At 44.1% G+C, this 14849-nt stretch overlaps 1 protein-coding gene across 3 annotated transcripts in view; it reads left to right on the forward strand.

The window, feature by feature from the left end:
* The window catches only part of STK35 (serine/threonine kinase 35), a 54765-nt gene extending 40576 nt beyond the window's left edge, over window positions 1–14189 (forward strand). For all 3 annotated transcript variants that reach the window (XM_069062709.1, XM_069062711.1, XM_069062713.1), the window contains exon 4: window positions 8195–14189. The gene's annotated coding sequence lies outside the window, so the exon portion shown is untranslated. The remainder of the gene's footprint in view (window positions 1–8194) is intronic.
* The last annotated feature ends 660 nt before the right edge of the window (window positions 14190–14849 follow it).

Consider the following 14849-nt stretch of genomic DNA (forward strand, 5'->3'; position numbering starts at 1 on the left):
TAATCTGCAGGGGATAGTGGGGAGACATTTTCCAATTCTCATTTGTTTGGCCAGATCAGCCTAAGTCTAATCATTCTCCCATGGAGCCTCACTAACATTCTACAGCCCCTTCACACAGAGAGATCCCAAAGCTCTTTAGCAATTATAGCCAACAAGTTGAAAGGTACTTGTGTGGTTGTTTCCAGCCCAAAAAGTACCTGTGGGTGCTCAATGCCCTGCTGTGTCCTGGTTTCCCTTCATTCCCTCTAGGCACAAGTTTGTTAGTTTGTTTTTCTCCCCAAAGACCACAAGCTGCCCAGTTCCCCTAATAGCCTACTCACCTTTAGCCCCTTGGCTAGGAATAGTGTTGGGATGTCTTTCTAGTGGCTTTAGTCCCCAAAGGCCTTCATCTCTGAGGCACCTTCAATAAGATCACAGCCTTTCCCCCTGAGCCAATTCTTTGCTAATTACAGCAGCTGCAGCTGAACCCATCTCTCTCTAGGGAACCAATTGAAACTGTCTGTAGATCTCATTTCATGGGCGCACTTCCTAAGTTGAGAAAGGGAATTAGTTAAGACCAATTATTGCCATGGCTTCTCCTGTAGTTAATAATAATGATACCACCACTGGGTCATGTGTCTGTTATACTTTTAGATTTACAAAATTCTTTCCTTAGAATATCTCCCGTTTTGCAGATGAGGAACCAGAGACACAGGGACCAAGCGCATGCTCATTGTCTTTGTCTTCATCGCAGGTTTAGACCTGAAGGTACTTTAGATACTTTGTAGACTGAACCCTGAATTTTACAGGTGAGAAACCTGAAGCCCAAAGAAGTTAGGGGATTTGTCCCACCACCTGACTTCACTAAACTAAGACTCAAGCCAAACCCGACTTCTGACTCTAAAATTAGAGCTCAGATTCCCCCCATTTCTCATTTCTACTTTGTAGAATCTTAGTGCTGGAAGAACCTTTGGGGTTTTCTAGTACAATCCTTGTCATTTACAGATAACTGAGATCCAGAGAGGGGCAGGGAACTTGCCCAAGAGACATCATAGTATATCCAGTAAGTGGCAGAGCCAGGAATAAACCCCCAGTCACCCGACTTCCATAGCAGTTGTCCTGCCATTCCACCTTGCCACAATAATTTGTGTACATTCTCCCTGATCCCAGATTGGGGTCACTTACTCTTGGTCCCCCAAGTGTGAGCCAAAATCCTTGTTGTTACTTTTCTTCCCTTTAACTATGTTGTGTTCAGCCATTCTCCCTAATCCAAGATGACATTCCTGAGACTGAATTATTGTATTGTAACAGAGGAAGTAACCTGATCCCGTCAGATGAGTCCATAGGCTGACTCACTCTAGCTGTGCAATGGAGGTGGGATGATGTTCCTGCTCCTTGGGGGGTCAGAGTGTTACAGCCCTCAGAAAGGACTTAACTTGATAAGCTGATGATGTTCATCACTTTATGTGGTTATCATTTGTCCTATTTTTGCTAAGTGTTCCCTGGCTGCCCATTTTAACAAATAAGCCTTTCCTTTTAAAGTATAGTGTGTACTGCCTGCACTGACTGAGCCAGACAGATGTCACCATGGCAGCTCTCATTCCAGTCATCAGCCAGAGTAGTGTGGCCATTTTTAGATGGTAGAGGCATGAAAGAGGTTACAGAGATTCATTAACTGGCCGAGGATCCCCACAGAAGTGAAGATGCTATCTCCCTCGTCTACCTCCTAACCTGCTGTTAGCTGGTTGTTCCTTTTTATAATAGGTCCCATCTTAGGGAAAAGTTCAGAAATCAAGCCACTTAGAACTGAACCTTTGACATTCAAGACAGCATGATGTGATAGGTGCCCTCCCCTCAGAGGGCACCTCTCTAGCACTGGATTTACCTTTCCTCAGTCTTCCCCTCACACTGCCCAGCCCAGCATCTCTACATATGCATTCTTTATGTTAAAACTCAGTCATCCTCTTGTGCATGAAGCCTTTCCTGAGCCTTCCAACTGCTAGTGCCCTCCCCAAATTACTCTGTATTTAACAACTTTGTATATATTTGAATATATATATATTCACATTCTATTTATGTTGTATATATTTTTATATCTACTTGTCTCCTCATTAGAATGTAAGTTCATGAATAGGGGTCTTTTCCTTCTTTGTAGTTGTATCCCAAGCACTTACCATAGTGCCTTACCAGGGGCTTAGTAAATGCTTATTGATTATAGATACAAGGGAGGGACGACACTTGGAGTTGCCAGAAAAACCCCACATAGTTTTGAAGGATGAGGGGGCTAAGTATAAAGTGGAGGAGGAATGGGTCTAGAAGGGTTGAGGCCACGTTATAAAGGGCTTTAAAAGCTAAACAAAAGAGTTTATATTTTACCCTAAAAGCAATGAGGAGCCAGCCACTGGAGTCACTTAAGTAGGGGAAATATGTAGTCAGATTTGTGTTTAAGGAAAATGACTTTGGCAACAACATAGAGTGTAGAGAGACTTGAGACAAAGGAGACCAGTGAGGAAGGTGTTGCAATAATCCATGTGACAAAGGCCAGAAATAGGGTGGTAGCTGAGTAGAGAGAAGAGGTCAGATGAGAGAGCTTCCTCGGGGACTGATGAGGTTACCAAGAGAAAGTGTAAAGGGAGAAGAGAAAAAGAGGGCCCAGGACAGAACCTTGGAGAACACTCATAGTTAGGGGGATGGTGTAGATTAATGAACCAGCAAAGGGGACTAAGAAGGTTTAACCAGACAAGGTAGGAGGCCCAGGAGAGAATAACTGGGAGGAAGGAGTAGTCAAGAGTGTCAGATGCAGCAGATAGGACCAGAAGGATGAGAATTGAGAAAAGACAGTTAAAGCAATTACATTAATGTTTGGGGATTAAGAGTTGTTGGTATCTTTGGAGAGAACAGTTTCAGTTGAATGAGGACATCAGAAGCCAGATAGCCAAGGGTGGAGGGAGGGGGGAAGAGGGAGCAAGCATAAACTTTAAACATCTTTTTCAAAGAATTTTGCTGAGAAAGGGAGGGAGAATAAGAGGATCATAGCTTGAGGGAATGGCAAAGACTAGTAAAGGCTTTGGTGGGTTCCATTGCCTATGTACTTCCTGCACTTCAACCACTTCTCAAATATTTATTGAATACTGTAAGTCTAGAACTGAGCTAAGAATTTGTATCCACACTGAGATTTTCCTGCATTCCCACTAGTAGTGTAGGATCATAGCTTTGGAGCTGAAAAGGATCTCAGAAGTCATCCAGTTTTAACCTTCTTTTATAGATGGGGAAATAGGACTAGAGACGAAATGACTTTGCCCTCAAGATCACAGAAGCAGTGAGTAGCAGAGCTGAGATTTGAACCCAGGTCTTAGGAGTCCAAAATCCAGTGGGTTTTTTTTTTTTCTGTTATACCACAGTGCCTCAAGGCCTGTTACATTAAATTACTCCCCTTGAAGGGGTCATGTAGACCTTAGTGCTTCTCAAAGGGGATTCCACCAGTTTCACCAGGTATTCCAGGAACCCATATGTGAATCTTGCCTCCCAACTTTCCTGATGCTTGCCAGCTTATTTCAGTGTGAAACAGTTCCTTATGGGAAAGAACCACTATTTTGTGAGCAAAAGTAGTTTGAGAACCACTGGTCTGGACCAGCTAGCCTGCCAGTTGCTAAATGCTTTTTCAGACTTGGCCAGACTCCTTCCCCAAGCATATAAACAATGAAGCAAAATGCAGAGAGCACTGGATTTGGTATCATGATGCCTGGAGGCCAATCCTGATACTTAAATTACTGCATAATGTGGCAAAAGCCATTTTTCAGTCTCTCTGAGGCTCAGTTTCCTGATCTGTAAAATAGAAATAATTTTATTCTTTACTTCCAGAAGGAGAGTGCGGAAAGCATTCTATAAACTAGGCAGCATCGTAGAAATGTTCGTTACTATTATGTATACCTGGGTTCGAGCCTCAGACCCAACTCTTGGCTAGTTTTGTGATTTGGATCCAATTACTGAACTTGTTGGGGCCTCACTTCCCTAATCTACTCCTCTGATGGCTTCATGTTGTTGTTCGGTCATTTCAGCCATGTCCAACTCTGTGACTCCTTTTATTTGTCTTCTTGGCAAAGACGCTGGAGTGGTTTGCTATTTCCTTCTTCAGTTCATTTTACAGATGAGGAAATTAAGACAGGGTTAAGTGACCTGCCCCAGGTTACACAGCAAGTAAGTGTCTGAGGGCAGATTTGAACTCAGGAAGATGAGTCTTACTGACATCAGACTTGGTATCCACAGCACCACCAAGCTGCCCCTGACTTAGCTGCTTCTGATGGGCTTAGCCTCATAGGGTTGTATTAAGGATTCAATGAGGGAATGAACTTATGTAATGTAGTACAGAAATGTCAGTTCCAACTGTAATTAAGATTCTAAGTGAACCTTGTGTGACTGGTCAGACCCATGTGGATCTCAACCTAAAAGCTAATAACTGCTGAGCTAGATGGGGAAAAAGACCAGAGAGTTTGCCCACCATCCATTAATAGTTGGAGATACTAAGTTAAATGAGGTGGTTGACGTTGATTATCTTAACTTCTTTCAAATGGCAAACAGGCTCCCTGCCCCTTGCTCCCTGCTGCTGTGGCGTCTGTGCAAAAACTATTGGTGCCACTTGGGCACCTGCAGACCATGCCCTTCATATGCCCCTCTAATAACTTGTTCCAGTGATCTGCTTAAATAATATGCCCATCATCCTATTGAGAGGACCCTAAGATCATCTTTGAAAGGAGATGCTTCAGTGAAGAACATCGAACAGTGGGAAAGGGCTATGGACATTCCTGGCCTCACTTAACAAAACAAAACAAAAATATTAGATTTTGGGGGTCTGGCAGGGTCTTGTCCAAATACAGAGGCCAGCAGTCCCTCTTTTCAAATAGAAGAGACCCCAGGGGCAGTGAGAGTAGTCATTTCTTTGACTTCTCCTAGGAATTCTGTTAATCATACAAGAATATAGGGTTCTTAGGGGTAGAGGTTATTGAATTTCACCTTTATGCTCTTGCTCAGTATCTCAGGAAGTAGGGAATGAATAGCATTAGGAGTAGCTTATATTTATCTTGCATTTTACTGATAATATATTTGATCCTTACAATGCTCCCAGTGAAGTAAATAATGCAAGTATTAAGAACCCCATTTTATATCTGAGAAAACTCAGATGGATTGTGGGGGTGCAGCAGAGGACAGTAGGAATGGCTTATCCAGCAGGATTGGGAAGTAGAAGGACAGTAAAACAGGCTCTCCTGGCTCCTAATTCCAGCTGTCATTGTGACCTTAAGCTAATGATTTCCCAAACTCGCTTTTCATTTCTAAATTTCCAGGACTGAATTCTTGTCCTCCTTTTACTACTAATACTGTGACTTTTTTATTCCTCTCTCAACACTTACTGTTTATGTGACCATTTCACCTTTGTAACCCCAAGGTTCCTCATCTCCTGGGAGTGGGGGTGAGGGGTGGTTCCTCTGAGGATGTGCCAAGTGCTATATCATTGATTAGGATTCTTAAAATTACTTGAGGTCATCTAGTAAGAACTAGACCTTGGCCCAGGCTTCATGGTTTTTACCACTTAATTCCTTACATTGTTTTAAATGCCTAAGAGTTTTCAGAAGCAGAATAAACCTTGATTTAAATAGTTAAATAGCTCCAGCTTTGTTTTTCCATAGGTCAGAGGCTACCACCACCAAATCCAATTAGTGTAATTTAAGTTATACCTCAATTAAAGTATCAGCCCTCTAGTCAGAAAGACCTGGGTTAGAACTCAGTTCAGCTTCTGCCACATACCAGCTGTGTAACCCAGGGCAAATCACTTAACCTCTCAGTGCCCTGAGTGCCCTGAGAAGCTCTGATAATCTTCACTGATTGAGGATGTTCTCCTTATGACCAGTTTATTTTTCTTGTGTCCAGTTTAGAAAAAAAATCAAAGTTAATATGTTGAGCCTAGAATTTGAATAGTCAAGTGATGGTCCAAGCCATGAGATCATTTAATCCCCAAAGAGAAAGAACTGCCTGCAGGAGATTTAGAAGACAAGACTTCTGTTTTTGAATCATGGAGAAGGAAGAGCATAGATGACTAAAGAATAGAAGTTTAGGAGAGAAAAGAATTTCAGGCCAATTTGAGGAAAATCTTCCAATTAAGACTATCCAAGAATGAGATGCCCTGGTTTCAGGGGACCAGTTCCTCCTTACTGAAGGTTTTCAAAGAGAGGCCAACCTGCTAACAACTGGTCAGGCCTTTTGCAGGGGTAGGTTCCTGCTTTACCTGGGACTTAGGCTAGATGATTTGAGAGATCTCTGTGGGATCCTAAAAGAATGTTCTGCAAAGCCAAATTGTGGAAGAAGAGATCCTGTCAACTGAGAGGTGGGTCGGGTAAAGACCCAGCCTAGCCCCCAGCTTTTTGGATCTTAGAAACCTAAAGGCATTAACTTTGCCCAAGTCTTTATTCTTAATAGCTAATGTGATTTGTGGGTGTTCCAATATAAATGTCATCCCCCTGAGGAAGGGGGATGACATTGGGCTAAGTGGATTCCAAGGAAAGAGATGGGCTGTCACAGGGTGGTGAATTCATCACAGAAAGAAGTGTTTAAGCTAGGAATGAATGGTCACTTGTGAGGATGCTGCTGTTGAGGAGCTTTCATCCTTATGATGGAGGCTGGGGCTCTATGAAATCCTTTTGCTAACCTCTTCTTAGCTTGGATTTAGGGCTTTCACTTAATCTAAAAATACTACATTCTTTTTCTCCCCCTTTCGCCTCCCCCCCCCACACACACACATACATACACATACATTCTCTCTTTACACATCTCTCCCTCCCTGCCTCACCCTGCCCCCAAACTTGGATGGGCACTGCACCACCCCAGAGACCATTCTGCAAATCCCAACCTCAATAGCAATCTGCTGTGAGCTTTCTGCCTCTTGCTTCAGCATGTCCCTTGCTCAGGCACATGTTCACCCAGCTGATCCCAGGCACTGATGAGAGCTGTCCCGGGCATGTCACGTGGAGTTAACAGCAGGATAGGTTTGCATGATGCTGCAGATGTTTGCCAGAATTCTCCTATCTAACATGCAGAGACCACCTTGCCAGACTCGTTTCCTAGGCTTACTGCGTTATTTATGTTTATTACCAGAAGATAATAGAAATGGTTGATCTTGCTGAATGAAAGAGCTGAAATTAAGACAACCAGTAGCCCGCAGTACAAGCACTTCCCCCATGTTCTTTCTGGGCCCTCATACAGTCTCCCTTGGATTACTCTCTATGTCCCACTCTCTCCCCTTGCATTTTGAGAAAAGGATACTGTGACCACAAGTAGCCCAACCTCTATATTGATCAGAAATTGACATGTTCATACTAAAAGGCTGCCCCCTTGGGAATTAGCAGGGCATACTACAAAGAGTTGGGGGGGGGGGGGAAGCAGCCCTGGATCCTAGTTTCAGCCCTGTCACTCAATCTAGTGGAGTGGACAGTATACCAGAAACCCAGGTTTGAATCTCCACTCTGCTGCCTGACCACCTGTGTAATTAATTATTCCTTCCTTTCTCTGGGCCTTATTTTTGAATTAGATGGTTTCTGAGAGCTCCTGTAGCTCTGACTCTAAATGATCCCTAAGTCACTTGATCTATTTAAAAAGAAGATATTCTCTAGTTCTGCCTGACATGGTGTTAGACATGTAGACATTCGATAAATTTTTTTGGATTGCTGTTTCCAAACACATATGCCTTTGCCTTCTCCCACATATATGAAGCTATAGCAATATCTTTATTATCATATTTAAAATGCTTTATAAAACTGAAAGCATTATAGGATAGAAATATTTGCTGTTATTATGATTATCTTGTCACGTGTTCTCATTTGATTTTTCCAGCAGTCATGTTGAAATTGTACCAGCAATCATCATCTCTGAGATGTGGTTCAGAGGCAAAGGCCACTCCCATTCTCTAGGCCTCAGTCTTCTCATCTACAGAATTAAAGAGGTGGCTAGATGATCTCTAAGGTCCTTTCCAAATCCAGTGGATCTCAAATCCTAAGGCCATAATGAGTGCCTTAGAAATAGGATTCAAGCCCAGGTCTTCTGAATCTTCAAAGCCAGTGGTCCTTCCATTTTATGCTGCCTCTGTAAATTGCTCAAGTTGTCATCAGCCACAGTGGAGAGTGAATCCAAATCTGCTTACCTCAGTTTCTCCTTTATTGGTGTCTTTCAGGTTGACTTCGCAGGGACCCACAATCTCTTCAGTATGTGCATAGAGGGAAGCAGAGGATCAAGAAGTGGCTGGGTGGATGATGGGCGCTCTCCAGACAGCTGGATCTCCAGCTATGTGAAGCTTTTGTTTGGGGGGTGGTTGTGGTTTTTTCTGTGTTTGATTTTTTTTTTCCCCTCCTTTCAGTTTTTCTCTACCTTTTTTTGGGAAGCCAATTGAGACTTCAGAAGAGCAGAAGCTATTTCGATGGACAGGCACCAGTTTGTTTAAAGCCAGTTCAATATGGATACAGCATATGTGTACAATTTTTTTTTTCAGATGGGGTGAGGGAAGGATTTTTGTTCATCTTTTGTCTCTTTTTTCTCCTTTTCCCCCTCTATGTCTCAGTTTTGCTTTTTCCAAACAACTCTTTGAGAAGGCTCCCATTTGTCCAACCTTTCACCATCAAACCCATTCGAAGCCAGAAGGACTTTTCCTAAGGGCTTCTTCTGCTGGTGTGGAGCAGAGGGCCCTTCCTCTTAAATCCTTTCCTAGGTCAGCCAAGAACTGTTCTTGCCCAAGGATGATCCTTCCTGTTGGATAACTAGGGAATGAAAAAAGGCCCCACGTGTCTTCAGTCCTAAGTGATATCTAAGTAACCAGCACTCACTTATCCCACGGCAGAGAGTAAGAGATACAAGAGGGAGGGAATGTTCTGGGTCAGACCTGGAAAAATATGGGAGGGTCCAGAGCAGGGTTTGGGGGAGGGTGCCCCCAGTCTCATAGTATTCTTTGGTTTCCAGAAATCCAAACCTCAGGCCACAACCAGGAATTGGATCCCCCACTGTTGGATGTTTTATCTGTACACACTGTCTATCTGTCTCTGTTTGTCTATCTCTATCATCTTACTCTCAGTCTCTTGACTTTATAGTGTACTTCTCTCCAGACTGAATGGAGCTAAAAGGAGATTGTAAAAGGATTTTCCTGTGCCCATCTTTATGTGTGTGTGTGTGTGTGTGTGTGTGTTTATTCTGCCGGGGGAGTCCAGGAGAGAACCAGTTGTGCCAAATCTTTGCTAGGAAGGCAGCCACATTGTGGTGTTCTTGGGCTAATCTACCTGGTGCCCCTTTCTAGAAATGGCCCAGTTGTAAAGATTCTGCCAGCAGCATTATTGGAGGACAGTGGGGACAGACAAGCTGAGGCTAACCCAGCTGCCCTTGCCAACACATCACTTCCTTGACTGGTTACATGCAACGCCTGGGGCTTGGCTGACAGAAATTGTCTTCTGCTTCAGTCCTGGTAGATGGTAGCGAAAGTGACGTCCCCACTAGGGACCTTATCTCAAAGTGGGGATGTTTTCCATAGGAATTTACTTGCTCTCTTCAGAAGGAAAGGTCTTACGTAACTAGACAAGCCTATTTGCCAGCTTAGAAAACTTTCATATAATCAGCTCATTCATTACCTTCAAAATTGCCAGATGTTTGGCTTCTCTTTGTGTGTCAGTACACCCTCACTCTCACACTCTTTCTCTCCCCACCCAGTGTACTTGCTGTCCTTCTGGGGTAATTTTCCCCCTTGCATTTATCATTTTCTCTATGATCAAGTGCTAAGGTCAAGTTTTTTGCACATATGTCTTTGTGGTTCCTCTCCATCTCAGTGGCAAAGGCAACGTACCCAGTTATAGCCAGAGTCGGAAAGGTGACTGATGTTAAAGGAAAACATTTTTTCTTTTTTCACTCCTTCTGCCTAAAGCCAGGGAAGATTGACCAGAGATGAGGATAGAACTAACAGGGATAAGGAAAGACATTTTTACTATTTCTACATCTTTGGCTTGACAGGTTCTTTTTAGCCAGCACACCCAACTTGGGATCCTGTTTTCTGTACCTGTACAATTAAAATATATGTATTTTCCCAGTTCCTTGCTGGGATTCCTCTAGCCTTCAAATACTGAGGAATGTTCTACACCTGTTATAGAAAGCTTCAATCAGCAATCACCTGGGCCCAGAGCCCTGCTTGGCCTTCCATAAGGCAACTCATTTGTTCTAGGTGTGACTCTTTGTTTCTCTCTCCAGCTTCTTAGGTAGACAACTCCTTATATCAGTATGGATACACACTGCTCTTGAAAATCTGATCTGGGAGAAATCCTAATTAAGGTGAAGGCTGCTTCTCTGCCCCCAAACCTCTTTTCCCATGGGGCAGACTTGTCTCTTCATTCATTAGTGAATGGTGGAAAACAGTCCCATATTTCAGTGCCACAAATTCCCCCTTGTCTGCACCTCCCTTTCCCCCCAACCCCTGCACAGGAATCCCTAATGAGAGTTCAAAGACTAATTTGTTTATTCAAAGATTGGTTGGAGTTGGGGGTGATTTTTTTTTTTCCCTCTCATCTCTTCTCCTTCCCGGTTCTGTTTCAATGTTGTAGACCATCCACCTCTCCTGATCCAGACCTCTTCTCCTCACCCTTTACTGACTCTCAGAATCTCCCCATCCTTCCAGGTCACAAAATTCCACTTATCAGACATTCTGGTCTACATGTGAGAAAGGTGACTGGATCTGGTGTTCGGTAGGTAGCCCACAAGCAAGGGTTTGGAACTTTGTGCTCCCTGGCCTCCTTGCCTCAGAAGCTAGCCTTACCTTCTCAGCTTTGATCCAAGTTTGGGTCGGGACTTCTTTGAACCTGGCTTCAGTGAGTTCCAAGTACCTACCTTCTACTTGTCTCCCATTGTATCCCAGGGCTCCGTCTAGAAACCACATCAAGAAGGTGCCCGGCTCTCCTCTGCCCATAACCAGGAGGGCAAGATGCTTAGGGGCCTGATCTAGAGGGTGTTCAGCAGTTTGCAGTGTGGCACAGTTAGGTAGCTCTAGAAGCAGTTAATGTTCTTCTTATTCTTTCCCCCATGCCATCGCCCTGTTCCTGACAGTGGCGTTGCTCAATTCTAATGACTATGGCCAGTCTCATCCTAGGCCCAGAAGTAAAGCCTTTCCAGGATTTGGGGAGCAATAGGTATTCTTGCTTGGCTGTTTCCTTAATGTGGCAGCCCTTTCACTCTCCCCACTCTCTCTTGGCAAACTGGTAATATTTCATTACTTTCCCAGGAGTCCATAGAATGGACTTCACACCCCTGCTGAACAGAGAATCAGAGAGGGCAGTCCATCCAAAAGCCCAAGCCTGCATCTTCCCTGTGGAAAGCAGATAGGCCTTGCAGGCTAAATCTGTTTCTCCTAAGGCCAGAGAGTCCTAGAGACAGACCGTAGTGCCTTATACTGGAAACTTCCAGCCTCAGAAAGTCTATCACACTTTTGTCTTCTCTCTTCTCCCCATCTGCTCCTCATCTCCCTTTTCTCCTCCACTCACTTCTCTTCCTTATCTCCTTTTTATCAGTGTCTATGACACTTTTTTATTTTTCTGGGTCTCTTCTAGGAGCAGACTGTTCTGGTATTGTGTTCTTGGTTCTTTGAACTGTCAGGAAAGGCTCTTATCCTGGGCATAAGTAACTATATGGAATTCTCATGTTAGTGGGAAGACCAGGCCTTTGCCCCATAACCAACCTCATCTTTTCTCGCACTTTCCTGAGGAAATTAGTTGCTCTCCTGGAAGAACAGAGACAGGGGACTCCATTTGGGTTTTGATTTGTAGTAAGAGCTTCATTTGCAGTCAGGCCCTGCTGTTCTCCTTTTCCTGCCTCCTCCCCATCTTTACTGATAGTGCTGCTGGCTAAGATTCCTTACCTGGGGCACGTCCCCACTAGTGACGTGAGTTGGGAGAATGTCAACACACAGGAATGTGGGATGAGCCTAGTAGTGCAGGCTGGTATTTAGGAGACATCAAATCAGGTTCACATCACACCCATTGGCAGAAATCATAAACCTGGTTCAAAACAGACTCATTTACCCACTTTGGGGCATTGGAGACAAAGCTCTGACTCTTGACAACCTGGTGATCAAGCCCCGTTTTGTTGGCATCACTTTCAGCCCCATAGATGGAGCAAGTGTCTTCCTCTCCACCATACCCTGCCTCATGCCCAGAGCTGGCTTAGCAAAGTCTCTCCTTAAAGGAATATGATTCCCGAGGGCTCTAGGGGGAATGTTTGAAATTGTTTACTTTTGAAATGTCCTGTTTACAGTAGGGAGGGGCCAAACTCCAGGAGCTATGGGTTGGGACTTTCTGAGCATAAATCCTTATTGAACACCTAGTATCCTTTGTGATGCAGACAGTGGTTAGCCCTGGGGAGGTGTGTTGTATTCCTGTCCCCCTTTTTTTCCCCCACCTGTTTTCAAAATCTAGAGGTGCTAGGACTAACAGGCCAATAGTCCCCTTCCCAGGTCTTCCTGCCTCTTTGTGTCTCTCCCCTCCCTCCTCCTTTCTGAATTTTCAGCTCCTTAACATATCAGATGTCTCCTTGAACCAGTGTTTGGAGCAATAAGGTGTTTTGGTTGGTTTTTTTTTTTTTTTTTTTTTAAGCAAGTGGAGGAAAGTAATGTCCCTATGGATTCTCTTCCTCACTTCTGTTTTGTTTTACTTTTGAAGTCTCAGTTGGCAGGATCTAGCCTGGGTTTAAGCCTGCCTGGTACCAGAAACAGGCACAAGCACCACATCTTGCTCCTCCTCCGGGCAAGCAAATCCCCAGGCTGAGGGAGCAGGGAATACTGCTGATTTGTTTTGTGGGCCTCATACTGCACACTGCCAGCTCAGCTCACCAGCCTGGCCTGGGGAATGTGCCTTGCCTGCCATTGGCCAAATTTATACACATACCCAGTTCCATGCATCAAGGCTGACTTGGGTCTCTTTTGCCATTGTTTGCCCAGCTTCCCCTTTCCAGGTTTCTGGTCCAAGATCAGACCCCTGATTTTGTCTTTCCCATACTTCCTTGTGTTAATGAAGTTCAACCATCTTGCAAATAGGAACCCTGAAAGCCCAGACTTTGGGCATATGATTGATGATCAGGATGGTTAGTGTTGGTAAGATAGACAGATTACTGGCACTTGGAAGCCACAGCACTGAATTAATGATAATGCCTCTGATCTTGCCATGTGCAGGGATTTGGTTAAAGGCTTGACTTTGATGTATGATTTCACCTATTAATAGCCCCGTAGCCTGGTCCCAAGCATGAAGGCATAGGAAGCCTTCCACATACTCAGAAGAATAACATTAGCTAAGTTTCATGTGCGCAGACATCAAAAGCAATAAACTTTTTGCTGGCAAGCCCCCATACATTAAACTGGTAGATCTTGGTGCCATTGGTTTCAGTGTGATATCGATAAGGCTTTTAACTATTTCCCTTAGAATTCTGACTACAGAATAGCCCATCATTGCCCTGGCGAATCAGATTTTTTTTTCCCCACACCTCAAGCACCCCACCCCCCACCCCACCCAAACAATTTCACTCAAACACTTAGAGCCCCAGCCAGGGGAGGAGGCTCCCTGCCCACCCTCTGTAAAGTTGCCCTACAGGCAGCTCAGGGCCTGGCGCTTCCACAGCACTTTGAACCCCCAACACCCCCTTCCCAGGCCACAAGAGGAAGGGAGCAAGGTGGCAAACTTCCATGTAGAAAAGGGAAAAAGCAAGTGGCCGTGTACTTAGGGGAGAGCAAGAGGAAAAATTCATCCTCCCCCCTCAAGACTCCTTTCCTAAAGAGCTGCTGGTTAGATAGAACCCGGTGACTCCTTCAACACAGTGGACAAGTCAGAGGCGGGCAGGTGTAAGGGAAAGGCTTAAACCCAGGCTCAAAGTTAGTTTAAAATACTAGTTAATAAATCTATTTTTCTGGGTTGTTTTGTTTTTGTTTTTTTTTTTTGTTTTTTGTTTTTTTTTTTTTGCACAGAAGCTGGTAATCTAGGACCTACGTGTGAACAACTTTATATATAAATATTTTTTGTACTCAGTTTACTTGGGTTGGATTGAAACCTTGTATTTAAGTTCCTCGAACACTGTGGATCCCCTGATGTGTATGAATGGCAGACACTTTGTAAATTAAGAGACGTTTGTGTGAATAAAGCTATTTGATGGGGTTGAAGAAACCATCTGTGATTTGAATGGGTCCTGCAACTTGTGAATTTTTGGTGGTAAGGATAGGCCGGCAATCAGAGGCCCCCTTCCACTTTGAGCCCTGCACGTACCTAATGGGTACAGCTTTGGAAAAGAATACCACAGCCACCCTGTGAGGCCATCAGGCAGTCTTATCTTACAGAAGAAAAAACTAAAGCCCAAAGATGGGAAATTACTCATTCAGAATCATTTAGCAAGTCAACTTTGAGTGTCTCAGCTCTTCTGTGTGTGTGTGTGTGTGTGTGTGTATGGAGCTGGATAACTAGACTTGCAGTACCAGAGGAACAGGGATTAGCAACTTAAAGCATGACTCCTCAAGGCTGTCAGTCCCTGTCCCAAGACCTCCGCCAGGACTCAGTGTTGGGAGTCTTGAGTTTCAAGGGCTTTTCTGGATGGAAGGTGGATTTGACAATGAGGAGGAATCTTTTCCTCAGCACAAAAAAAGAGGCACACCATAGCTAACTTTTCTTTGCTCTTCCAGAAGTTAACTATTAAGGACATAGGAATACAGTCTTTTAAGCTGTAAGGGCTCTCTCTAAGGTACCATAGTCCTACCCTCAATGTAAAGTGAAATGGTCATACAGGTAGGACTGGATTTTGAACCCAGAGCCTCTGACTTTATAATACTACCT

The sequence above is a fragment of the Petaurus breviceps genome, unplaced genomic scaffold (assembly GCF_028583685.1).
Source record: "Petaurus breviceps papuanus isolate PSGF00001 unplaced genomic scaffold, PetGlider_PUasm1.0 90503, whole genome shotgun sequence".
Classification (NCBI taxonomy): Eukaryota; Metazoa; Chordata; class Mammalia; order Diprotodontia; family Petauridae; genus Petaurus; species Petaurus breviceps.